Source organism: Vespa crabro, chromosome 3 (genome assembly GCF_910589235.1).
Source record: "Vespa crabro chromosome 3, iyVesCrab1.2, whole genome shotgun sequence".
NCBI classification, from domain to species: Eukaryota; Metazoa; Arthropoda; class Insecta; order Hymenoptera; family Vespidae; genus Vespa; species Vespa crabro.
The window spans coordinates 72,631-100,433 of record NC_060957.1 but is presented as its reverse complement, the minus strand read 5'-3'; the positions used below and the strand labels follow the sequence as shown (position 1 = coordinate 100,433).

Here is a 27,803-nt window from a genome sequence, read left to right as displayed (position 1 = left end):
GAAGACTGTTCTAAAGGACACGCAGCTAATTTAAAATCTATGTGCACTATCATGCCATTCGTGCATTTGACGTAAGATTGAAAATAAAGAGAGAGAATCGAACGACTTATGATCGACTCGGAGTTCGTACGAGGAAAGATAACGAAAAGCGGGCTAGTAAGATATTTGAGCAGACGTCAGAGATAAAGGTTCGAGAGAAAGAAATACAGAGAGAAAAGAAGATGCCTTTCTCCCTTGTGGATACAGATGGATATATACATACATACATACAGCATACATATATATATATAAAAGAAGAATAGCAGAGAGAGAGAAAGACAGAAGAAGCTCCAGGTCGACGAGCAGCGGTTGAGGCGTATCTGAAAGTTAAAGAAAGACACGTATAGATAGATAGGTAGATAGAAAAGAGAGAAAGAGGATAGATGGAATTCAAAGCGCAGGTGCGAACTGCGAGCTCGGCCCGTCGGCGTCGGCGTCGACGTCGGCGTCGGCGTCGGCGTTGGTGTCGCAGCAGCACAACCACCACCAGTAGCCCTTTTAATTCCTTTCCGTCATCTCCCCGCTTCACAAATAACGTCGAGCGCGTCGGGACGCGTGTTTCGTGACGTACAGAGCGCGGCAGGAGTTCAGAATATCCCGAACTCCACGAAACCTTCAAGCCCGACTCGCCTATCTCTCTCTTTTTTTCTCTCTCTCTCTCTCTCTCTCTCTCTCTCTACCTATCTATCTACCTTGCGTACGCTTATAACGCACGGTCTCTCTCTCTCTCTTTCTCTCCCTTCCGATCAGTTTCGCTTTTTTTTAAATTCTTCTCTCATTCTCGTGTGTGCGGTGATCTCGATCGTGTTCATAGATAGATCCGAAAAGCTAGAGAGAGAGAGAGAGAGAGAGAGAAAAACGAGTTTGATATGAGACGCGATTTTTGAGCGCTTCTTGTCTAAGGAAAGGAAGATTCTTCGGGAGAAGAAAGAAAGGTCAGTGATATATTAAAAGCAGTCATCGCCTTCGATATTATCGACATGAGTTATATATCATTGACTTTCGCCCTGTGCGTGGAATATAAAGGGGAAAGCTCCAAGTTTTTTTTCTAGGCCAATCGCTGATTCATATTACAATAATCATGTTTACAGTAAAAAAATTTCTTCGACGATCTTTTTTTTTTTTTTTCTTCTTTATTTTCTTATCGGTACATAGGTGTATATTATTTTTTATATGTATTTATTTATTTTTTTTTCAATCCAATTCGAGTTATTCGACGATCGTAGAAAGTTCCTTTTTACCTTTTAATTTTTTTTTTTTTTTTTTTTCATTCTTTCTTCCATTCGTTGTCCCTACGCACAGAGAAACGTCAATTTTTACAAACGTTATTTGAGCTTTTTCGATTTCACTCAATGATCGCTTATTGAATGTTGTACGAGAAGAAAGGAGACAGTAAGTGAACTGAGAATGGCACCTTCGTGATCAGAAAGGAGTGAAATTTTGTGGTTTCGATTGGATTGGAAATTGTGATTCTTTACTTCAGGTAGTGACGATCGTTCTTTATTTTCTTTTCCTTTCTTTCAAAATCACTGTAAAGATATCGATCGATCGCTTTCGGTTCGACGTACGGTGAAAAGAGTAGTATAGTTGGAGAGGGTCGAGCACGGAAGTTCAAAGGTGCGCTTCCTTTGTTCACGACGAGCGGATGGAAGAGACGGGCAAGAATCAGACACCTGTTACTATGAATTGCAAGAATTGCCCATGAGATTCAACACCATTTCTATTATCGCTTTATCGCCTTGAAGGAATTCATTACAAAATCGTGAAAATTACGACATTGTAAAAAATTGTGTTTTTTTTTTTTTCTTTTTGTTTTCTTTTTACGACTAGATCTTACCAATTTTATGAGAACAAGGAATCATTATTCATAAGTCAGGTTACCGATAGAAATTGCACAATTATCCTTTCTTCTTTAATTCAAATCAGTACAATTGGCAATTTTCGAAAGGAAGTAAAAATTGTACCAGCCAAACAATTGCAACAAAGGAAATATCTCGAACGAACGTAGCTTTACAATATTGCCAACGAAATTGTCATTGATGAGTAGTTGTCGTTAATCAAGCTCAAAATTAGTCAATCTTAAGGATTTCGTCGTAGGTAGAATATTTAACCCGAAGGGCTTCACGTTCGATCGTTTACGTAAAGGCTTACTTTCTCCAATAATAATTATTCGATTTAATGGTTGTGTATTAATGGTAATCTCGCATGTTCCTTTTGCGTTAAGGTATATCCATCTATATTTTAATCTAACTCACGGGCACGCCCTCTTTGATATTTATTAACGATTTCACGATTATACTATTTTGAATTTTTTTTTAACGATGGTTACTAATTTTATATTATTTTATATTAATATGTATTGTACATCTATACGAATTCGTATATACTCGTTAGATAATTATACTCGTATTTCATTTAAACGATATAGACATTAAGTGTATATATTTTGTGTACCGAATTCAACAAAAATAAGCGGGTTGCATCGATTGGAGGATGAAATTTGCCAATGGTAAAGAGCACGTCGCTCATAAACCATCGATTCGAATACACATGAATCGTACGAATCGTACGAATATACGATTTCCAAGAAGATATTATAATTAATATTATTCAATAATAAATTTTATATCGTCATGTGGCTCTTTATAATATAAATTCAAATAACAAGTCATTTATTCTTTATTTTCTCTCCGTGTTTTTGACGAGTTACCATCCCCGATAATTTTAACGATCTTTTGATTTTCAGTCGAACGTAATTTACATCGAATTGAATGGACAAGACATCGTTTTCTTTTTTTTTTTTTTCTACTCTTTGAATTGACGCAAATAACAATCGATTCGTTAAATAGAATAATTATTAGCAATTCTTTTTGCTCGAGATTTTTTCTCGAGTAGAAAAAACATGAGGTAATTAATTTTCTGTTTCGCAACGTAATCATAAAGAGCTTGCAAACGAAGGTTGATACCTTCATACACATAGAACGAAAAGTTCACTTCTTATTGGTCGGCGAACGTAACAAGTGGCTTCGGGTGTTTTCAAGTCTCTTCCGGATTTTTTTTCTGCGGTGATCCTTCTCCGTTCTGTAAATCCTAGCCACTTTATGGTAGCGAACAACGACGGTAACATAATATTAACTTTTTCCACTATCGAGGAAACCTTCTTTTCTTCTTCCTTCTTTGTTTTCGTTTCTCTTTCACATTAACAATAGGGGCATCTCTCTTCATCTCTTCTCATACTCTCGAACAGTAAACGCCAACTACATCGAATAACTAACCGAGTGCGAAAGAGAATACGAGCTGGGCGGTTCCTTAACGACCTAGCAAGTCAGTAATTAAATAAATGATCGCGTAATGTATTATCTTCTCTGTCGTCTCTCTATTTCTATATCTCCCTTAAATATGCCAGGGAAATAGATATAAAAATACGTCGATGAATCGGCCGCATCGAATCCTATCAATTTCCTTCTCTTTTTAACCGATCAATATCCGAGTCTTCTTATTAGAACGGAAATTCTAATCCTTTTTACCAATCATATCGATCAATGGGCATTTACCTTTTTCTATGACTCGTAAATCTTTAGATGTAAATAGTAAACGGCTGTTACTGTTATAACTCAATAAACAAAAAGTCGAAAAACCGATTCTACAATTCGTTTGAATGAAATTTTCAGTTTACACGTTCGATGGTAAATCAATGGATTTTAATTGTAACGAATAAAATCAGGAAATATCAAAACTAGAACGAATATTATTTCGAAATAAATAAGGAAATGTCACGAAGCGAACATTTCTCATTTAACCATGTACCGTGTCTACTATTCGATTTATATCTTCCTTTCACCCTGAATCTTTTATGTTTGATAAATTTTATTACCTTTTATTCGGCATATACTTGCAAACGTTCGTTACACCCTACATACGTGATAAAATGTAGACATTGCACTTTGATAAAAACCTGAAGGGTGTGTCCTAATTTGGGTGTGTGTTTCTTAGGTCATCCTGTTTGTGTGGAGATGTTACAGCACGGCTCGTTTCCGTTTCATCCCTTTGTCATCGCGGTTGTTCTTCCCATGAACATATAAAATCTACCTCTCTCTCTCTCTCTCTCTCTCTCTCTCTCTCTCTCTCTCTCTCTCTCTCTCTCTTTATGTGCGTTGTATTAGATTCATAAATGTACGTATCAACAATATACGTACATGTATTTTACGTATTCCACGATGATGGCACACAGACAGAGTGGCAATACATATGAACGTGATAATATATGTTACTTTTGCTCTTTCAATGCGCTAGGTTAATTATTTACTTGCGTCCCATTATGGATAGTTTCTTATATTCGAACGTAAGAACCTCCAGATTCATGTAACAAAGATGTCCCGTCTTTGAATTTTTTCATCTCCAAGAACTTAAATAGTAGCCGTAATTTAATCTCATTCAATTAGGTTTATGTCACCGCGATTATCGATAGTAGAGAAAGGGCACATCAGTGTCCTAGCAGACGGGTTAAGTGTTAAGGAATTCATTTTTCTATCGGGAAATTATAATTTTATCATTTTCGAAGGATTATTTGTTAAGAAAAAGAAAATTTTGATATACATGACGCGGACCTTTTTTGTCTCTGCCTTTTACAGAGTTCTTAAGACAGAAAATATTTGTCTTATTATCAATATTTAAGTAAAACAGAATTGAATGGGTGTGCTCAATTAAAATCCTGAATTGGTGCGGCGCATATGCACACCCTTGAAAGTAATTTATTGTCACACGAAATATTTCCTCTTAAAGGTCATTAAGGGTCTTTTTATTCAGCACGAAGAGTCTCTCGCATGAACGAAAGGCGAGTAAGGGACCATGGCCTATTTATGTTTTAAACGTGACTTCCCGGAATGTCCTAGGCCGTCCAATAAATTCAAGAAGCAACCTCGTAGTAGGCCAAACGATTTACAAGACATTTATCTTCAGTCTAAATAATTACTTTTTGAAAAGAGTAAAACAGTATTGTAAATCAATGTGATAACATCGCGTACAGGGAACACACAATTAATATTTATTTAAACATATACGAGACGAACTAATCCGGTTCATTCCTTCCGATTCCTCCGTTAATTTTTCCAATCGTTAGTCCGTACAGTTAGTTGGTACAAATCATCAGAGTCAAGTCACATTCAATCCCATGATAGTCACAAACGCTGATACCAAGGAAGTAGCGCTTGACAGTACGACCTAATATATAGGTATCTAATGGCGAGTAGTGTAATCTCGATCTTGTATATTTTTGAGATCGCGCTTGGTAGCATTAAATTCCCGAAAAAGGCTACAAGCATTACTACTGGTATGCCTCTTACAAAGGAAATTAAAAAGGTAACGTGCGTGCATCATACATACGCTTGGCGTATTATACGATGACGCCGTTGTTCCGTTAATAAGAAAAGTTCTGTTAATTAGTTGTTCAGTTTCTTATATAAGCGCATCGTCCTTTTTCACATTCGATAGGCATTGATTATATTTCACTTTCTCTTCGTCGAGGTATCACGGTACAAATGAGTTATACGATGAACTGGGAAGTAGAGAGAAAAGAAAGTTGGTCAATATGGCTAGTCGAAACCGAAATCGAATTAGACGGGACAACGGCTCGTGAAAACGCAGTGGCAGGTGCTTTTAAGGTGATTCTTTTTTCTTTCGTTCGAGAACTTTTATATAAGGTTGCTTTTATAGGCGGTACTCTCTCTTTCTTCTTCTTCTTCTTCTTCTTCTTCTTCTTCTTCTTCTTCGTTAAGATCCAATAAAGGCGCGCGCGTTCGCCTTTCTGTGCTTTCTCCTTGATAATGTTATTTCACGAGCGTCGTCGAACTTTATAGTCCAGACGGGTTTAAGCGAAATTAGACGGCAAACGGCACATTGTATCGGCGAAAAAAGAAATGCCCCTTTCAAAGTAACTTTTCTGAGGGAACCAAATGCAAGTAAATCATTTTCTTCTTTATCGAAGGTTACCATTTGAATCTCTCAATTTTTATCTCTCAAGAATTATTTTTCAGTAACCGTACAAATCTTAAATATCTGAAAGATTTATTGGGGTAAGGTAAGATAATGTCTCGTAATTTCAAAAGTGAGTTTCAGATTGCTCTGAGCAATGACTAGCGGGAGGGTTGGAATAACTGAAGTCATGCGGAAAGAACCCTTGAAAGAGATTCTTGAGGCAAGATTCAGTTCCGGATACTTCTTCACGAGATTTCTTATTTTATGGTTTATTAGGTCATTTCAGGGGGAGGGGAGTTTTCTACTATAAAATTGTAGAATCCGATGGTTCGTTATGCGAACGTAAAGAACGTAACAGAAAAATATTGCCACGCCAATGAAAAGTTTTATCTCATTGACCTAAATCGTTATTAATTTAGTAACGATTTTTCCGGCTACTAACGTTGAGAAAAAGTATTTGGGAAAAAAGTTAAATAGACATTCTAACAACAATTTCACCCTTCCCTCGCGTTATTAATTATACCGGTGAGATTACTATTCCAGGAAAGATGAGATTCCATCGATTACGCCGTTGCATGCAGAACTGTTTTTAATTACGAACTGAGAATTTCTAGAAAATGATTGCTGGAAAAGGTATAGAATGAAGTTTAGCGAGTATCACGATCACAGAATTTCTGTTTGCGATGTGTTTCGTCCTTTTCCCGATAAGGATAACTTTGCCTTCTTTGAATTGCACTACGGTGCGCAGCAAGGTCTATTAACATTTTACCAAGTTCTTTTCTTTGGTAAGAAAAAGCGAGATGAGTAAGGGAGAGAATGTAGGGGGAGAAAAAAGTGCAAGAAGAATCTTTTCTCTATATTCTGAGATTACTAGCGAGAGAAATTCTAGCCTTGCGCACGTATATAGAAATTATTACGTAAAAGAAGAAAATATTTAATACTACACTTCTTTTTTGTTTCCTTTCTTCATATCTTCATTTCTTTCTTTATTCCTTTTTTCATTATGTTTTTTTCTCTTTCTCTCCTTTCATGCCATTTTCTTTCTCTTTCTCTCACTTCTTTCCATTTCGTATTCCACATTTTTATCGTGAATTTTAAATAGAAATGAGAGAAATCGAAGAAATTCGATAATTTAACTTTTTCGATTATTTTTCGACTTTATCACAGGGAAATATTTTATGGAATCAGTTTTGCGAAAAGAATGGGCTCGTTATAATTTTCAATCGAATGAAATGGAATGTTACAATTTTGTTTCTTTGTCGAAGCTTTGCACGAGTCATGAGATTTTTTAAATGCGCGAATGTAGATGTGAGCCGTTTTCTATATATCAGCAAACATTTGAAGCTACAACCAAATTTTATATACTATTTATGTACCGTAATTGTTGCTTTTTCATTTCAAATAAATTCTTCGATTGGTTTCAGAATGATTTCCTATTTCAATATGAACCTTTCGTACGATCGAGCAGAAAGACCGATGGATAATTCATTAATGTTATCGATATGTTGCGTCGTCTTAATAGACTTAAATAAACGAAACGATTTTAAATAAATGAAAAATTTACTTTACTATAATTAAATAACAAATCTTATACTTGTTACAACGTATACGCATATATACGCATATATTACTTTATCTTAATAATGAATTGATCACGATAAAATCTAAAAAGTTGCGTTTCTCTCAGGAAAGTCGAGTTGTACTCAAATCTATCTGTTGCAATTTCCAAGTTCCATTTGTTCCTCTGTATACGCCATGTATAATTTAAATCTCTTATTTTAGGCTCTTGAAAAAACTCAAGGATTCATTCTCCACGTAGTGATGGCATATTTGTCCTTTGCCCGCCTTGATTCTTTTTTCCGTTCCTATAAATAAATTTGCCATTTAGCGTTCAACGAGTCAAGGAAACGTATAATAATTATAAATAATATAATATTTTAAGTGTTTTATGCCTTGATAATACCTGACTTCATGAAACCTCGTCATGCCGTAATATTGTTCGGTCTCGAGCTTAAATTAACTGCAACTGTAGATCTTTTCCCATTGCCGCGTTTTTAAACAAATTTTAATATTAAAATATACAATAATATTATAGTAGTGATCATGCCTAATGCATAGGTAATAAAGAAACGAATAAAACGAGTGTAGTTATTATGCAGAGTTCATAATATTAATATAATATTATGCAAATATTATGTTGATCATTATGATGACAGAACTAAGGGCGGGGGATTGGGGAGGTGCAGTTCATTGGCCGTGACGAATGCTAAAAGCGGTCGGGCTAGTTTCTTTTCATAATGAATAATTATTCTCGTTTATAGTTTTTTAATTTGCCTCTTTCCAACTCGTACGATGCTTTTTTTTATATTCGTCTCTTTTTTTTTGTCCCTCTTCATAGTATACCTACGTATAAATATAAAATATTCAAATAAAATCGTATCACAATGCTCAAAGTTCTTCCTTATTCACGGATAATTTTTCTGCATTTTTCTAACGTTGAAAATGTGCGTTGTTATTTGTATTTAAAGATACAATAATGACGTTCATCGCGATGAAACCAAGAGAAAAAGACAGAATTTGTGTGTGCGTGCTTCTTTAATAAAAGCTATATAGACAAGAATTTGGTAGTATGCAACTTTTTACTTCTTCGCTTGTAGTTGCATTATCTGACCTAAACAGTCACGGATGCACTTGGACTTGTCCAAAAAAAAAGAGACCTCTCCAAATCTGAAAGCGAATTTGAAATAGCGACCATAATGTCAAATTAACCAATTAACAAAGTTATTAAGGAAATAGTGACATGTCAAATGAGACACAAGCATTTCCGTCAATAATACTGATCACATTATGTTAAGAAAAAGAATTGTTTTCAACTTTTATAGAAAAATACACAATGTCTTTTTGGGAATTTCACTTGAAATATCAATTAAAGAGCGAACATATGAATGGACGGTAACGTAGAAATGTATTAACTCTAGAGAGCCAATGAAAATTGCATAGATCGTAACTTTTGACATTGGTTGAATTATTCGTGTCCCATTAGCCTTCTAAGAAAACTCTGAGACAGAGGGATAATTCTTCGATACATGTATTTATAATGGCCTCCTTCATCATGCTCCGATATATATTTTTATATCCCATATAACTTGTTTTTCACATTATTTTCTTAATAAACAGTTTTTTTTTTACTATTGCACGAACATCATGTCGCAAGTTTTATTTTTCGTCGAGATAAAAGAATTTTATTTAAATACGAAGGAAATTTTATTAATAATTTTTCCTCCAAAATTATTAACAAAGTATCTCCAATTGTTTTCATAAATGTTGAATCACCTTTAAATGATTTTATTTATTGAAAAAATCGAATTAATTACAAAGTAGATTGTACTCTAGATAGACATTTCATTTTGACTTGGCGACTAGCGTTGATTTAGCGCCCGTACTAATTCAATTGCCTCCATTATTAATGGAAATAATCTCGCAATAGATTGTTTCTACTAATGAGAAAGATTTTATTTTTTTATTTCTTTCTTCTTTTTTTCATATTAAATCCATTTTTTACTCTTTGATTTGATTTTAGTGCTAGACACGTCCTCTTGATTGCGAGATGGGTGTTTGAATATTTCACACTTTATTGGAAAATTTTCTCAATGAGAAAGGAAATGTCTCTCATGAGGACATTAAATACTTTTGAGAATAGAATTGCAAGTCCTTGATAAGGCCTTGAGCGTAAGGAGAAATGCAAAAGCATAAGACCCAGACGTATTTTATATAACCATACCACTGAGAGTTTCTTGATAAATCCAAGAAAAAGTTCTTATCGTTGTACAAAAAAATAAATGGATTTATTGGTCTTCAAGTGCGATGATTAAAGTAATTGGTTACGCGCGCTGATACGCCATGGTAATATGAAGAAATCTCAAATGATTTTATTTCGAACCCGAGAACGATTCGTTAAATTTGATGACTTTAAAACAATCTATAAATTATAGATTTTGTTTGAGGAAAGTAAAAGGAAGATGACGTCGATAGAATCGAAAACGAACGATCGTGAAGTTAATTTTAGATTCGATTAAGATTCTTTCCTTTTCTCTTTTTCTCAATATACTTTTATAAGTTGAAATTTTGTTCGTCTTCCCGGGTTAAATGTTCACAAAGTTGATCGAGCACGAGCTCGGTCTTCATCAACTCGATCAAGAACGAGCCGAAGTTTTCTCTTATTTTCAATTTCGCTTCTCCCTAACCTATAGATCAGATGTCGTGAGAACTATCTCAATCCGTTAACCGTGAAGATTTACAACCGGTAAACGTTAATGTATGAAATTTATTTTAATAAAAAAATAAAATGATATGGATTTAGAGTTTTGGGTATGTTAAAGCAATGTAAAACGAATAATCCAAAAGGTATAATGCAGTAGAAGGAAAAAAAACAAATGATTCATTTATTCTCGTATCAATGGAAAAATTACATTTTCATGACGAGTTAACTCGTATTTCTCGGTTAACAGCTTAATGCGAACTTAAATGAAGAAAAAAAAGAAAGGGAAAAATTCTTCCGATGCGTTAGCCTAGGGCCAATTTTTTTTCTTTTTTTTTTTTTTTTTTTTTTTTTTTTTTTTTTTTTTTTTTTTTACACGATAAACTCGCTTTTAAGTCGATAAGCGTTGAACGTTTTAATTCACTAAGCGTAACCGAGACTTAACAGACAAGAATCGATACTTCGTTTTCAATCATGATCCAATAAAGTTACGTAAATATTATCTATTTTCCATTTTGCAAATTTCACGAGACGAATTTTTCGATAAATTATTTCTCTTTGGAACATTCTTTCATCAAATGGGAAACTTTATTTAAGTTAAAGTAGTTTCGCGTAGAAAAGTTATTAAACGAAAATCGATTTACCCGCGTGAAAGAATTCCAAAAGTTTCGGTGTAACTATGAGGATGAATCTAACAATGAAGATAAAATCAAGAAGGAGGATTATTTTGTACAAATATAAAAACGAGACAAGAGGATATTTAAATCGGGTAGATCATGAAGAGAGAATTTTCGAATTTGTTTCGTCGAATTTAAGAGGGATTGAATAAAACTAACGCGTATTTGATTGACAAGCGCACATATATCTATATAGTACGTATACAAGGATAGGGAAATCAGGTTGTCGATTCCCAATGGGTGCAGAAGGTGAATGCTTTCAGTCGAAGAAGTTTCGCGTTCTATCGATCAGAGTCTACGTTCTTTCTAGTTACCTCCAGTAAATCCCAAGTGTATGCAAGCAATCGTATAAAAGATCGAGGCCATGATTCATCGCCAAAAAATTCTCAACTAGATTTATCGTTGGAATCAATCAGAGTTGAGTATAGATATTGATATCGTTTCATTGTTACCGCGTTTCTGCATATAATCTCACTCTTCGTAGGTTCGCACTAATCGACCTAAGTCGGTGGTGTACCGACAATCCTACACCTCTCTCTCTCTCACTCTCTGTTCTTGAATCGAATTTAGGTAATTTCTCAAGTTGAGAGAAATTCGTACGGAAGATATTCGTTCCAATTAACGCAGTGAATGCGTTTTATTATATCGTTGGAATGCTAAGGTAAGGTAAATCGGTTGAATAACTGAAACGAACGACAATACTATTTAATTAAACATTCTAAGCGTTTCACGACTATCGACTCGACCCAGATCCCGTTAAAAACTAGAGTAAAAGGTAAATCCCCATGCAAGTTAGATATCTTTTGCGGCCGAGAATACCCTATATTTTTCTTTACTCCCGTCAGGGGTGTTATCGTAACTTGAATCGTACAATAGAAAGTTATCCCTTTGAAAGTTATTCCTTTTCATATCAAAAGAGCATCGAAAGAATAGTGTTTGTTATAGCGTTTGTAAAACTTTCCGAACTTTTGATATAAACGGCCGGTAATTGCGTCTGTTTAACGAAATTGTTTAAAAGAGCTCAATTTCATAATACCTTTGAATTATTTAATAAGGGAGAATCGATTGAATTACATTTTTGGTGGAACGATACTAAGGAAATTTATTTCTAATTTCCATATGGTTCGTTAAACCAAACTTGCACCTATCTTTACTCTCTTCTTCCATCTCTTTCTTGTTCATTAGTTCTCAACGTTCTCTACTTCCTTCCGTGTTACTTTACACTCTGCCGTAAGCGATAAAATTGCGCTCGACTATTCACATTTCGTTAATGTATTTCAATTTATACGCGGAATTTATGTAATCGGACACGCACTTTGATATCCAATGAATTTTTTTTTCTATCAGGATCAACGTCATGTTTAACGTTTGGATATTTTTTTTATTGCTCTCCTCCAGCATGATTAGTGGGAATAATTATTATAGAGAATAAAACGCCTTTGAATATCTGTAGAACTTCTCTCGTTATAAACTTTTACATCTTCAATGTTAACGATTAAGCTCTTGGCGAAATTTCGGTGCTGGAGCGAGGATTAAAAGGGCGTAAAATTAAAAGGTAAGTGGTGGTGGTGGTGGTGGTGGTGCTGGTGGTGGTGGTGGTAAATGGCTATAAAGAAGGTAGAAGTAGTAATAAGTAAGCGCAACGAGTAAAGGGGTCGCAAGAGTTTAGACGTAGGTACTTATAAGAGGAGGGCATGGCATATACGTGTCTTTAGTATGTGACTCATATTAGGTTTACTTTTCTCGCAAATGCGCTAAATGCCCTAAGTAATGTTACTACTCGTCTACTTGCAATTATTACGACAATTTTCATGGGAATTAAAAATCAGTCGCATGTTTCATGAGTTACAGCACATTGATGTAATGTGCGTGCGCGTGTGTATGTATAGAAAGTAGAACAAGTAAATCGATCAAATGGTTTTTCTTCAAAATGAATCCCATTTAAAGAAAAATACAATTTTATTTCATCTTAATGATAGTAATAAATTCTCATCATAAATATATAATAAGTTCTAATTAACGTTACTGAAACGTTTTCAATAGAAAAGAATCATTCGATATTATGAATTAGATATGACCCTTCAGAGAGAGAGAGAGAGAGAGAGAGAGAGAGAGAGAGAGATAATCCATCCTCCACAGTAATGGCTCATTTTGAGATATGAAAGTCTTATATGAACGTTTAATTAGCAAGTAAATCGATCGAGCATAATTACAAGTTGAAAATTAAACTGTTACCTCACCGAGAGATCTCCGCGATGAAAATAATTTTCGTACGTGCTTTTCGATTCCTTTATTTTTATCATTTTGCTGGAATACAACATAGTCTTGTTATCGTATCACTTCTTTGACAGTTGATATAGAAACGTAACAAAGCATAGAATAACATGCACTTCGATAAGATTGTGTACGCTAAGTAAGCGTGTATGTTTAAAATCGGAAAATCAATGTTCTATTTTGCATAAGTAAACGTACGAAGAAGTTCGATCAGTTCGAAGTTAGAGTGGTTTATTTAAACTCTGCGCTATAACACAATCGATATTTACCTCGATCATCGTACACTGATTTATATTTTCATTGGTTAATTATCTCGTTAATTCGTATCTAATATATAAGATCAATGAAAAACTTTCAAACCTTCAAATTTTTCGATACAATTTGGGTAAATCAATAAGTAAAATAACGTAAATTTTTAAGTAATATCATCCAATTCCGTGTCATTTAGCGATTAATTAATTCACCAATTAAATGTCGAGAGCTCATTGTTCTGGGAAACGAGTCTGTATAAGAGTCATATTATGATATACGTTGCACATACTTCTTGTTGCATATGTAGTCTTTCGCGAAAGTAAATTATGCTCATCGGACAAAAGTTATTGCATGACGATTGCGTGCAGTAAGTTCAATGAAACAAGAACAAACCTTTAATTTAGAGGCGAAGAGAAAAGGGTAAGGCTACGTGTCTTCTTTGAATGGAACTCGCATGTCCTCGCAAAAATGAAATACTCGTAAATCTTTTCACGGTTGTAGGACACTTGCGCACGCGAGCTAATGCACGTGTACGAAACGGGATATACAAAACCTGCTGCACGGTGCACTTGTTGAAGAACTCTGAATAATAACACCAGCCTGCACTCGCTACATCTAGCGGAGGGATTTTTTTATTTGTGAACGACTTTATGCCGTATACCGTCGTCGCTCGTGATATTATAGTTTTCTCATTCTTCAAATCGTCGACTTTGAGAAATTTCTTGTTCTTCTTTTAAATCAGTCTAACGGACGATCGCATTAAAAAAGAAAATAAATTTATTTCTTGACGGGGATACGGGGAAATTTTGCGCAAAAAAGAAGAAGAAAGAAGGAAAAGGAAGAAAAAAGAAGGAAAAAGAAGAAAAGAAAGAAAGAAAGAAAGAAAGAAAGAAAGAAAAATCGAAGCTCATGTTTTTCTTATGTTCTGGCGAAGAAAGTTTCTTCGATGCAGTTTTTCCGAGTAAGTAGTTACGATGAATGAGAATCGGAAAGCAAAAGTTCTCTCATCTTGTATACTCGCCTCTCTCGTCTAATATCCAAATAATATGAGAAGAAAAATGATACGTTTGTTCCTCGTCCTTCTTCGTTCAGCAGATTGATCAAAAAATTTCCGCTCGATTTCGAACATTTAACCAGAATCGTGTTCACTGGTAATTAAATTATTCTATTCTCTTTGTATGAGACTCATAATCATTGCATCGTCTTCTTTTATTTTCCAACCTGACCCGAGTTCATTTGAAGGATATAATTTAGTCATGCAAGAATAACGAACAAAACTTTTTCTTCCGTCAGTCGACCTACTACGATTTAATTGCATTAATTAAATTAAATTAATTAAATGATTTGTTAAAATTAAACTCATTCATTCATTAAAAAAAAAAAAAAAAAAAAAAAAAAAAAAAAAAAAAAAAAAAAAAAAAAAAAAAAAGAAAAAAACATTATTTACAACATACATAGATTTTAACTAATTTCTCGCGAATCGCAGCCTATTTTTCAGAATAAATAATCGATTGGAAAAATGATTGAAGGATTTCCCTTAACATTTGAGAATACTAATTCCTTTAATCGATTGCTGGCAAATTAAACTTTTATTTCTGTCTCATGCGTGAATTACGTTCGATATTGTTTGTATTCTATAGGTATCCTAAGGACACGGGCAATGTACATATAACGTTGTATAGTAATCTAAAAGTTCGATATAACCAACGGAAGGAAACTTTTCCTCTTTTCCTCTCTCTCCCTCTCTCGAAACTAGATATTTCATGTTTCCGCAATTCCTCATGCAACGATGCTAAAGTTCCAAGCAATGTTACAGCAAATCGAAAATAGTACACTGTCATCGGATCTGTGCAAGCGTGCGTTTTCAAACTCTCCTAGACCTTCCCAAGTCTATTCAATAATTCATTTACATCACTACTTTATTCACTACACATCGACATAGCTTCTTGTTAATTATTTTTACGTACAAGCTGAAGTGTTTATTCGACCAGCTCTATTTTATTTTCTTTCCACTCCTCTCCATATCTCTTTACGTTTAATCGGAAACTTTTTGAAATCATTGCCACCAATTAACGTCTGTTTTGGACCATAATAGATAGAGTCTCGAACTTTTCACCTTATTTTTTAATTCTCATATATTATATATCATTGTGTAAATGAAATATTAGATTATTTTGGGGACAAAGATCGGTGAAATTCTATCGTATCAAATAAATTTGATTAAACAAACGTTTAACTCTTTCGTTATGGCAGCGTCGTTCGCAAGTACATGTTCCTGTTAACGGTCGAACTTGCACTTCACTGCCGACCGATCGTGTACTTTATTAACGTTCGAATATACGCTTCATCGTTGATAGGACATACCATTTGATACTTTGTCGAATCATGCAAATCATTGGTTTTTCCTTCAAGTTTTATCGAGGTAATAATTAAAACTTTGAATCAATAAAATTACCGGTGGGAGAGAACGATTATATGTGTAATTATTATTAATAACAAAAGTTTAAATTAATTCGCATTCGAATGGAGAATTCGATAAACAAACCGGAAACGTTTAATTTCCCTCGAAATGTTCATTCTGTACATGTTATTCAATAGTGCGCATTGATAAAATTATTTATTTATGTTATTATATTTCAAACGACTTAATTATTTTCTCACTGTTCGATGAAAATTTTCCATATAGAAGAAGATTTCCTTCCCAGATAATTATTCTTCGAAGTCTCCCGAAGTTGAGACCATTTTCCGAACTAAGAGTAGAATGTTTAATAAATAAATAAATATTGAAATATTCACGAGATGGTTAAGTTCTTTCGAGTGTCTCTTGTGAAGTATAAACGTTAAAAATTTGAACATTTTCTTTACGAAACTGTTCTCATGCTTTAAACTTTATAAATGCACCGTATAAATCTTTTCGAGTTTATTCCCTGGATACAAAGTAACAAAAACTCTACTCTATATTCACCACCGATTACGTCGAAACGTGCTTCTGCAAAATGACGTGACGAAATGCTCAACACGTAACCTGTGGATACCTCTCTGTTTCCTGTTCGAGGCAATGAAAAAAATATAGGTCACGAAAATGCACATTGACTAATACCTTGGCAAATATATTGACGAAACTTTTTCGTACAACGTCATCTTTTCCATCAAGATATTTACAAACAAAATTATCTGTATTAAATTTGAAGACAGAAGGAAGGAACCCTTTTCGAATTAATAACGACACAAATGTGCCATCATCGAACGTGCCATTGTTCGTATTGATATTCTGTCGAAGGTAATTGAGTCGAAGTTGATTAAAATATTAATTTCCTCGAGGAACATTCATAATTATATTGAAATAAGTTTGAAATCAGATGCGTTCATCTTGGTCTTGAAAGTTTTTCCTGTGAATACCTTCGCTATCCACATTTACATTTCCGGTCACCGTTTAATTTAGACCCTCGTAGAATGGAAATAACCTAAAATTCTATTAGTTAAGGTTCGTGAAATAGTGGAAACGTAAAATTCTCTTCCTTTTTCTGTCTTTCTATTTCATCGCTCGCTAGACACAGCACTGATTCACGCTTTAGCATTCGTTACTGCAGAGAATTCTAATCTAGCTTACGTTAACGCTTTGACGTTGGCTTAAAGTAAGGATTAAAACTACGCAATATCCATAGACTAAGCGTTACGCTTACGAAACGAATAAAACGATTTATATCCTTCGATCGAACTAGATCGAACTTTTTTTTTTCGTTCGCAATCGCCTAGTTCAAATTTCTCACTCGATATTCCCGTTTTATCCATAACACTAGAGCCTGCTCTATTTTTGCATAAATCTGAATATGCATGTTTCTGGAACACTCAAAGCATAATATCGCGATTATTATATATAGATGTAGAACCAGTGAAGTCAGAGAGAGAGAGAGAGAGAGAGAGAGAGAGAGAGAGAGAGAGAGAGAGAACATTTGATTCTCCTCGCGAGGACGCTATAATTTTTCGTGATAAAGAAAGAAATCTATAATGATTTATATCACAAAGTGTCCCCGGAAGAAATTTCTTGGAAAACGTATACTCATAGAATGTCATTTAACCGACAATGAACTTTCTCTTGCTCCGATAAAAAGATATAGAAAAAATGCTTCAGAAATAGATATCGGTTAGAAATAGTTTTAATATAAAAAAAAAACAAAAAAAAAATATAATGAAAGTCGAATTGAAATATTATCTTTGGCTTACTGGAATAATTCAAAATAGTTAAACATTATTATTGTTTTATTTCATTTTGACATATCAAATGTCACTTGTGCATCCATACATACACGTAGGATATGTACGTCGTTATAGAAACACAAGCTGGTTTCGGGTCAAGCTGACGTACCTGAGCCTGTCATGGGAATATCAAAACACGGAGGAAGAGAAGGAATCACTTTTCCATTAATATGCATGCCAATGCATTAGGGCAGCGTCGTTTACCTCAACGAAGGCATTGTTACTCGCATCACAATCGGTTAAATTAACAACGAACGGTGCTCTTTGCATCGATCAAAACAATCTTACCTTTTGTAAATTGCGTCCTTTACGCGTTTGAGATTGAGCAAACGCAGTTAGATATCTTTGAACTCGTCAAGCTATCGCTCGATACTACAATAAATGGCTGCTTCAAAGTTTAAGAGGTTAAATCGATGGTTGATATTATGGTAGAAAGAAACCTTTTTATATTTATAACGTATAACCTCTCTCACTTTCTCCTTGCCTTGGATTCTTCCTAATCCTTGGATTGAATATTATTACTCGACATAAAGGCAATGTTTATACATATTCTCGAATCCTTATTGCCAGGAGAAATATATAGGATATATTTCAAAATATCAAACATTATTCGCACCATAGAGGGAAACGCTCGAATTAAAGGTTCCCAATATATTTTAGTTCTTATACCTTTAGTATCCTTGTCTCGAGAAATGGAACATTATTTTTCTCGCACCTTTTCCAATTCGAATAAGGTAGATAAATGTACTCGTAGATTAAAAGAAAACAATCTTGGAAAAATTATTTCAATGAAATTCTTAGAATAACGCAGCGTAGGAAAATTAGTTAAGAAAATGTTCCTAGTTTAAAGCATGTGTTCATTATACCAAATCATTTTTCTTTCTATTTTTCATCGTTCACTTTGGAAAATTTCTTTATCAATTAGTTTTATCAAAAGAAATATTATGCCCATCGAGTGATTTAATGTGAATTTGAGAATACTATATCGATACTAGATCGATTCAATTTAATTATCAACGTTCTCAATAACGTTGGCTATAAAGTAAAACAATGAAAATTTAACAGCTTCTTCATGATCAAAGCCCAAATAATTATTCAAACTAATATCCAGCCAATTGCAGAAAGAAATGTAGAGAATTGCAACTATGTATCAAATTTGGTCAACTTTCAAAATAAATCACGTTGAAGTATTACATTTTTCATATTACTTGAAATCCAATTAAAATTGTCTAAGTCCAGATAGGATAATTATCCAACTTGGACGAAGTTGTCGAAATTGCAAATTGAATTATTTAGGGAGTCCCTTGCATACACATCGGTACTTCCTGAGGAGAAGAGTAATTATTGATTAAACAGCATCAGTTTCTGATTTCACATTTCGTTCGATAACAGTTTCACCAATTGTATTGATTTTTCACGAGTAATCGTTTTTCCTCCTCGCTTCATTGAATATTTCCAAATTTTCTTTTCTTTTTTTTTATATCTCTTGACTTTTACTACTTAATTGAATTATTAGCCTTAAGGTAAAAGATAGTACCTCAATGAAATTCTTCAGGTTAGATCATTCAAAAGTATTAATAACTTTTCAAAGTATTGTAACTTTTCTAACAAATACATCGTTCAACATTTTGTTTTCTGGACAAGAACAGAAAATAGATTTAACTCTTTGATAAATAAATCCAAATTCGTTTGGCCGATTAATCGTCACCTTGATTAATTTTACATCTTCCATGTAATATTTATATTGAGAAGTATTTATATCAAGTATAGTAACTGTACTTTGTAAATAATCCACTAATTGGACTCTTTTTTACATAGGTACTCCACAATTTCCTCCCGGACCATTGTACAAATCGACGTTTATTCCATTCTCTTGATAGAAAATACAGAAACTACTTTCGTGATATTATAAAACTAAGAAAATAGGTCAATATAGACAAGTAATATTAGAATTTTCAATGTGTATATATGCATGCATGTATGTATGCATGCATGTATGTATGCATGCATGTATGTATGCATGTATGCATGTATGTATACAGAATGCTTCGAAAATAATGGTCTAATCGAGCAAGGAAAAATCTCCATGAAAAAATAAATCGAAAAAGTGGAATAACATTTTTATACACAGTGAATGCTGAAAATGTCGATGAATTCCTATGCCAATATTTATGTACTCTTCCAATCAGATTATATAATACAATAGCGAATATATTTCAAGAACATCCATTATTTTACTTCTCACGAAAAATGTCATTACCTAATATCTGGTTGATATAGTAAGATAAATACCTGCTCGATATTTATATTCGTTATGTCATCGTTTTCTCAATAACACGACGTGGCGATCAGGAAATAGTACCTTAATGTATAAAATTCATACAATCTCGAGTTGCTAAGAATATTAAATTGCAATGAAGAAAGAAATACTTATTTAAATATCGATAACTTCTACTATAGATAATGATTAATTTTAGAGAAATCAATATAGGAAACGAAGCATCATAGTTTTAAAATCAATCCTTCGGAATAAATATTATGAAGCAAAAAAACAAGAAAAAAAAAAAAGGAAGAGAGAGAGAGAGAGAGAAATCGATTAAATCCTACGAACAAATAAAATAACGTTAAATACTACACTTTGCTCGATTAAACCTTAAAACATAACGTTCGGATTATAATCTGCATAGGCAATTCTCTATTCGTAAAATAAATCGTAATATACTGCATCGAAGCTGTTCCACTCGAGGAACTGCAATTAATACTTGCATTCGACGAAAACGCGTTAGTTAATAGCAAAGTCAAAATTATATTGTATTATAATCGCTATGTAATGCAACATAGTTGTGATAATATATATGAACGGATTAAATCCGTTGCATTGCTATTTTTACTAATTTCTGTGAATCTTATAATATTAAATTAGATATATCACATTGATTTATATTATTTTCTATAATTTTACTTAAAATTCTATTAAAACTTTTATTAATTAATCCTTATAAACGATCCCCATCCTCTGATGATAATATCGAAGAGTAAAAATATGTCTAGAGAAGTTTTGTCACCGCTTTATAAATAATAATAATAATAATAAAACACATCACATTCCTTGATATCTGTATTTTTGCATTTAAAATGTTTTTCTTTTTTTTTTTTTATGTTAAACAAATCTAACTGTACTTGTACCATATCTCGGTAGATTGCATCGAAAAGATCTCGTAAATATTTATCGGAAGATTGTAAAAAGAAAAAATAAACATAAAATAGAAATGCTCTTTGGAAGGAGCGTTCATTTATTTTATTTTTGTCGACATGAACAGTCGAGTATATAGCATAACATTATGGCCTTATGTAGAAGTGGTATCAATAATAAGTATGAAGGACAAACGTGTCTCTAATAGTGCGAGTAATTGCGCTCTAGAATATTAGATCGTTAATCGTGTCTCTAATAAAGGTAATTATCTTCAGACAATTTACGTTCGATATATTGATTGTGTTCTATAAGTAACGCGAGCAAGTCCTATCGAACGTCGATATCTTTCTCGAAAGGTTCTTGATGTCAAGTATACTCGTGTCAAGAACTTGTAAATATGGATCAATACGAATCCCATATACATGCGTGCGTTCATAAATAGCATGCAATGTAGTTTGTTTAATGTTTCTACCTATCTAAAGTAGCATCCTAAGAGTTACGATAAATGATATTATTGCCTTTGTAATTTTTGATAACGTTCTTCGTCTCTCTCTCTCTCTCTCTCTCTCTCACACACTTACGTATAAGAATTGTCAATTAAAAGTAATAAGATCGTAATTGGTTGAACAAAATGTTTCCATGCAACAAAACGAACACTCGTTGTCTTGCTGCGAAGAATAGGATCTATGGAAAAATTCAGAAAGAACAGTTGATGTTCTTTTCTTTCTTGAGATTCTTTCGCCGTCGCAAAAAGTACGTCAAGTTTGCATTTTTGCATTTTCAAAAATGCACAAGTCGATGCACATTTTTTATTAAGCGAATAAAGGAGAAAAGAAAAAAGGTCGACGCGCGGTTCTTTAAGGAACATCTGTGAAAATGTCAGATCGTACGATGAAAAAAGTTGGACATATGTTCGAAATGTTTGAGAGAAATAAAACTGATCAATCAGGTTAATTGAAGCGTAAAAAAAAGATTCTGAACGAGACAATCTCGATAGCAACGATAGTTTTCTTAACGAACCTAAACGAAAAGGAAAGAGCACTCGAAATAACGAAATAACTTCTCTTGGAACATTGATGAAGTTAATTCGACTCTTGAAACGAAGAAGAAGCTTCTTTACATTACTAATATTAAATTTTTATTTTGAAGTAGTAGATTCGAAATAATGTCTTTCTCAATCGTTTCCAATCCTTTCAATAAGCAACTTTTAATTGCCACATTTTATAATCAACTTGAAGAATCTTTAATTCGGACGTCATGCTAGTTTCTTTTGAAAGTTAGTGGCTATTCGCCATTAATCCATCTTACGTCTTCTAAATTCTAAACGAAATTCATGAGGTTTATAAACTAGAAGCATGTAATTTCATTGATAATTTAAAGCACGTTAGAAACTTTATGATATGAAACTGAATGTAATACTTTATCAAAAACAATTTTACGAGAGCATGACATGGATTAAGATTTGATTATCGTTTTTAGTATCGAATTTCTTGTTTTACGATGTTTTTACTCTTGACGTTCGGCAAACTTGATCACGCTATTCTGCATTCGATTCTGCAGCATCGCCGTCGGAAATTCTTCAACTACTCGGCGGTCATGAATCATTCAGTTAAATATTAAGAAGAGACTTCTTTGCGTGTAAAAACATCAGAAGCGTTAGATTTCGTGTTTTATCTCATCAGCCAAACAGACAGAACAAAAATAGGATTTGTTTGGTGTCTGTCGCAGGAATATCTATCCTAGCTGACGCTGCCATTTCTAGGCTTTTCAAAAATATATAGAAGAATATACGAGACTTTTCAAGTTCTTTCAAAACAGACTCAAATATTATGGAAAAGTTCCAAGAGAGACCGTAGGAAGTGCACGTCAGCGGGAGATTATAACCAACCACACGAGATCGAGTTAACTTTCGACGTAAATCGATTTATTCGATGTATTCGAAGACATATTGTTTAGTCGACGTTTTCGAAAATGCCAGAGGATGTAAATCATTTTCTCATTATAATATTAAAACTTATTCCTAATTATAAATTTTTAATGTTTTGCTTCGCGGCCTTTTTTTCTTTGATTTTGTCAGAGGAAAAGTTAATATTTAGAATGGCATGTCACTTTTTTTTTATATAAAAAGTCACAGTCATTTAACATTTATCTATTTCTTTTATGCCTTTTATTTTATTTCATTTAAAGTCCTTTTGCCTTGTCGTAAACTGCAATAGGTGAATATCTTTAAACTTCAGTATATCCATAGTAAAGATGGGTTGCTCGTTTATCGTTGACGCGAATAACAATCTAAAGTGAGCGCTTACATTTGCGCTGTCATTTGCGGTACTCAACGTTCCATAATACTAACAAAGTGTTTTGCATATTTAACGTAGATAGATTTGCCGACCTCGGCAGGATATCGTACATCGAATTTACCTATGCATTTTGATTCCACCATTCAGAATAATGACTGTTGGATTTTAATCCACAATTGGAATTACAATGGTAATCAATTTAAAATATGAAGAAAAATGTGCCGATTTCATTAATAAATTATAGAAAATTATTTCGTTTATGAAATTTATTTTATCTTATAATATTTACATGTATATGTTATATACATTATCAAGATAGACATACCACGTAATAAAGCCCGATCCATAGGTCGCTAAATGCCATTCAAATATATTTGATTATTCTCGCATTGTAATGGAAAACTATCAGCAGTTCTGCCAATAGAATTTTCGGGACACCTGTTGTATGAACACAGACTTAATCAGTAAATCCTTGACTATATCAATAGGGCCATTCGGATCGTTGAATTTTAATTACATCCTTTGACAGGATCTGTCATCAACTAGAAAAATATCTAATTTTGAGCTATATATGCATAGGTATGCACGTGCGAGCTTCGAAATTCAAGAGTAACTTTTCATTCCAATAATTTTTTATTCGTTGCGTTCGCTATTAAAATTAACCGTGAGATTAGGATATTATTTTGTATTGTCTTTATTTTAGTTCCAATCATGACAAGGAAACTGGTTGGTTAAACAAAATAGTCTCGTTGAATATAATACTTATTGTTTAAATACAACAAATCTGTTCATTCAAGATCATATAAATATAAATTGGATTTTTATTTATCTCTTAAATCGCAGTACTTTAATGCAAATGATTAATGAACTTACCACGTAAGAAAGAACATTTTTTCGTATTTACATATGTAAATTATGTACGAATATTTTTCTATTGTACACCATATCGTATTAAAAAATGTAAAAAATGCAACGTAATATCTTAGAGAAAACGCGTCTGCTTTTCTGCAGGCCTTAAACATAACAAAATTCTTGCATTACGAGAGATGAGATTTCCTTAAAAGTCCATAAAAGTTGTGGGAATACGCTCAAGTTTTGATATCATTGAAAAGTTATTTATCGCAAGAAAAAATGAACCGATATAAATAAAATCGATCAGCGATTACCTTTTTTTTCTTTAACAGATAAATTTAACTAATTAAAGATGAAAACAAAGTTGTCATTATCTCTCTATTGGATGATTTTCGTGAAAAACTTTTTTCTCGATATAAAATCTTTTTCGATTATTCGAAGAAACTATTATGAGGGTATGTATTTATGTCAATCGATAAAATGAATATCCATTTAAATATCAAGGTACAGTCGGTCATAGGTAAAAGTTTCATGAAAGAAAAGTCATGACTAATAATAAATGACTAATAATAAATATAATCCATTCGTCTGATCTTGGAATTAAAGTCATTAAGAAAGTAACCTTTAAAAAAATCGGTATAACGTTATTCTCTCGAGATATCTTCGACGAGAAAGAAATAAATCATGAGATCGGGCAACATTCGAGATAAGTATCTCGCTTTGAGGGAGAAGAACTTTGCTTATTTGCATAAGGCATTAATAAAGAAGGGAAACTAGAAAGAATTAAACTAACATAAGTCATGTACTATTTGTTACTCTTGTGACAAAATGGACCCTCTTAGAAATTGAATTAAAAATGTTGATTGTAAAATGGTTGATTTGATTATTGAGAGACACACGCACACACAGCGGATATTTTTTAAATAAAAAAAATAATTTCTTCTGGACTCGTTAAAAAAGTATTAGAGTGTATGCCTACGCATTGCGGCGTTGCGGGAGTAGTGCCTAATAAAAGAACGCAAAAGGAAAGAAAATAACAAAACAATAATAACCGTCGAAGAAAGATATCGTCGTAGAAAGAGCAAATGCATCGATTCGTTGTTATATCATTAATAAACATTATTGCAGGAGAAAAAAAGAAACAACCAAGTACATCGCACTCCAAGATAAAGAAATCGTTCTATAAAATGATAATGAATATTGGAATTTTCTCGATTTATGTCGATACTTTTGTGCTTTTTTTCGTCAAAGCTGACTCGCTTTTTAGATAACGGGTAAAAGTACTTTTCACTTTGAAAAACGCTCGAAGCGTTAATTTTCTCAATAGATCCTTGAGTCTGACCGATTCAAAGATATATAAACGATTGCTTTCATAATTTTTAACGACGCGGATAAGAAACGATCTTTTATATATTATATTTTCATGACTCAATGAGTTATTTTGACTTTATTAGAATTTCGTACAATTATCAGAAACAAAATTCAAGAATTAATTTACATTGATTCGTAGGAATATTTTAAGAAATATTTTAAGAAGCATTCCTCTTCAATGAATATTTAAAATAAATTTTTTCAACATTCATGAAGTATTTAATGTACTTGATCCATATATTATGAATAAATAAATATCTTTTCAGTATGTTGTCATAAACATGGCAACTTGCTTTTCCCATCGACTTTCATACAATTTTTTCTCTCGCGATAATATTATCGCGTCTCATAAATTTTTAGCAATTTCTTTGGAATTATTCCTGGAAGTTTTCTTTTTTCATTCTACGTTTGTTATCGTATTTTGAGCATGCAACTTCTTTACGTCGGATGAACGATTGCCTTCTGCCCCAGTTACTCATAAATTGCAACAATCTTTTTTAAGATATCCACTTTTTCTAAACCACTCTCAAGCGTTACATAGTTTTACGTCATGCCTCGAAATTCTCAAAATGTATCGCGCATCCTTCATTCCTAATTCTAAATTTTATCTTAAGCGAATCATAACGCGATCGCTTTCGATAATAGTATTGTATTTTCCACATTTCCCATGTAACAAACAATGTACGGTAATTGGCATTACGCGAGAATGGTAGCGATACATTTGCTTCCGGTACAACGGCTTTCAACGAGCGCACTATAAATCCTCTTATCTGCGTGGATAATATCCTGTATCTTTATGAATACGTCGACGAAAATAACAAGATTAATCTTCGAGTTCGGTGTACTTACTGACCCACTGAACTTCATCTTAAATTCATGTTTGTTGAGAAAGAGGAATAGGAGAGAAATGTTTTCTTAATTCGTTCTGCAATATTGTCTCCTTTTTCAAAATGCAATATAAAATTCATCCGAATTTATGAAATGTTCGAATATCCGACGGTCAAGCTTTTTCAGTTAGTAATAATTTATTTCACGTCAGTAATAATTTGCGCAATAATTGTTACGTGGTTATCTAGAGACTGAGGACTTCTCACATCATCCTCAATAATTTCATTGAAAAGCGACTAAACTATTTTATTCTACTTTGGAATTATACAAGGAGCATGACTTTTCAAATCGTAACTGAATATTAAGTCGCAGATGTATCTATCAATTTCGACAAAGAAATATCTGTGATGATTTTTAATTCACACGATTAATGCAAATGACTACTTTTCTTTTCTAAATAAACGACTGCGCTCGCTTTACAGGCCTGAATTTTCCTTTATTACGAAACAAACGATTTATTCGATAAATAAACTTGTACGTTATCGCATTAAGAGATAGAACTCTTCTATTTTGACATAAAGGGAAAGGAGAGAAGAGAGATTACATTTTAAATGTTATCCTAAAGCAATTGTTATCTTAAAGTTTAATGTAAAATATCTATTTACCTAAGCAATAAATAAAATAATAACTGTTTATTATAATTATTAATTCCTTCAGGAATTTTTAAAAATAAAATTAATAATCGATCACATTGATTCGCTTCTCTTCGTAGAAGCAAAGTAATTCCTTTACGTGATATTCTTCATATACATTTAATATTCGTAGACACTTTCAACAGATTTATCTCGTTGATGCGAAGAAACGCGCATCGTTTAGACAGGATAATTTCGAACGAGAAATCTTAGTATCGATTCCTATCATTTTTCCCATTTTAACGACGCACTCGCGATACAAAAAGAGGATAAAAGTATTCAACAAACGTCATTCAAGATAGCAATGCTCGTTGATGCTGCCAATATTCTAGACAGTGGCTCAAAAAAAGAAAGAATCGAGAGTTGGAAATAGAAAACGAACAAGTATAAAGAAGAAGGACAGAAGAGAGAAAGGATAGAAGCGAAAAGGAAAAGAAGAACATTGGATGCAAAATTCATATCTTTTTACCATTGACCGGAGGACTCGTATAGATGACTTGTATCGTTGCTCTCTGTGGATTGTGATTTCAACGAGTGAGAGAGAAGGAGAGGTAGGAGTAACGAGGGAAGCGCAGTAGAGGATGGGGAAAGAAAAAGAAGAGGGGAGCCATGAAAATCGATAGAACGAGGGTCGTATACGAACGAGGGTGAGAGTAAAACGAAGGCGCAAAACTTTCGGTGATAACATCGCCACGTAGTAGGTTTAACCGTTGCGCTATATTACTGCTCCTACTACTACTGCCATTACTATTACTACTGCTATTGCTACTGCTACTACTGTATTACTACACTCCTACACCTTATGCTTTACTACCTACCATTTGACCAACGGCGAGACTT

General features: G+C 33.2%; 1 protein-coding gene across 1 annotated transcript in view; it reads left to right on the top strand.

Moving 5' to 3' along the window:
* The first annotated feature begins 524 nt into the window (after window positions 1–524).
* The window catches only part of LOC124422655 (chondroadherin-like protein), a 74,365-nt gene continuing 47,086 nt past the window's right edge, over window positions 525–27,803 (top strand). The window contains exon 1 of the mRNA XM_046959434.1: window positions 525–974. The gene's annotated coding sequence lies outside the window, so the exon portion shown is untranslated. The remainder of the gene's footprint in view (window positions 975–27,803) is intronic.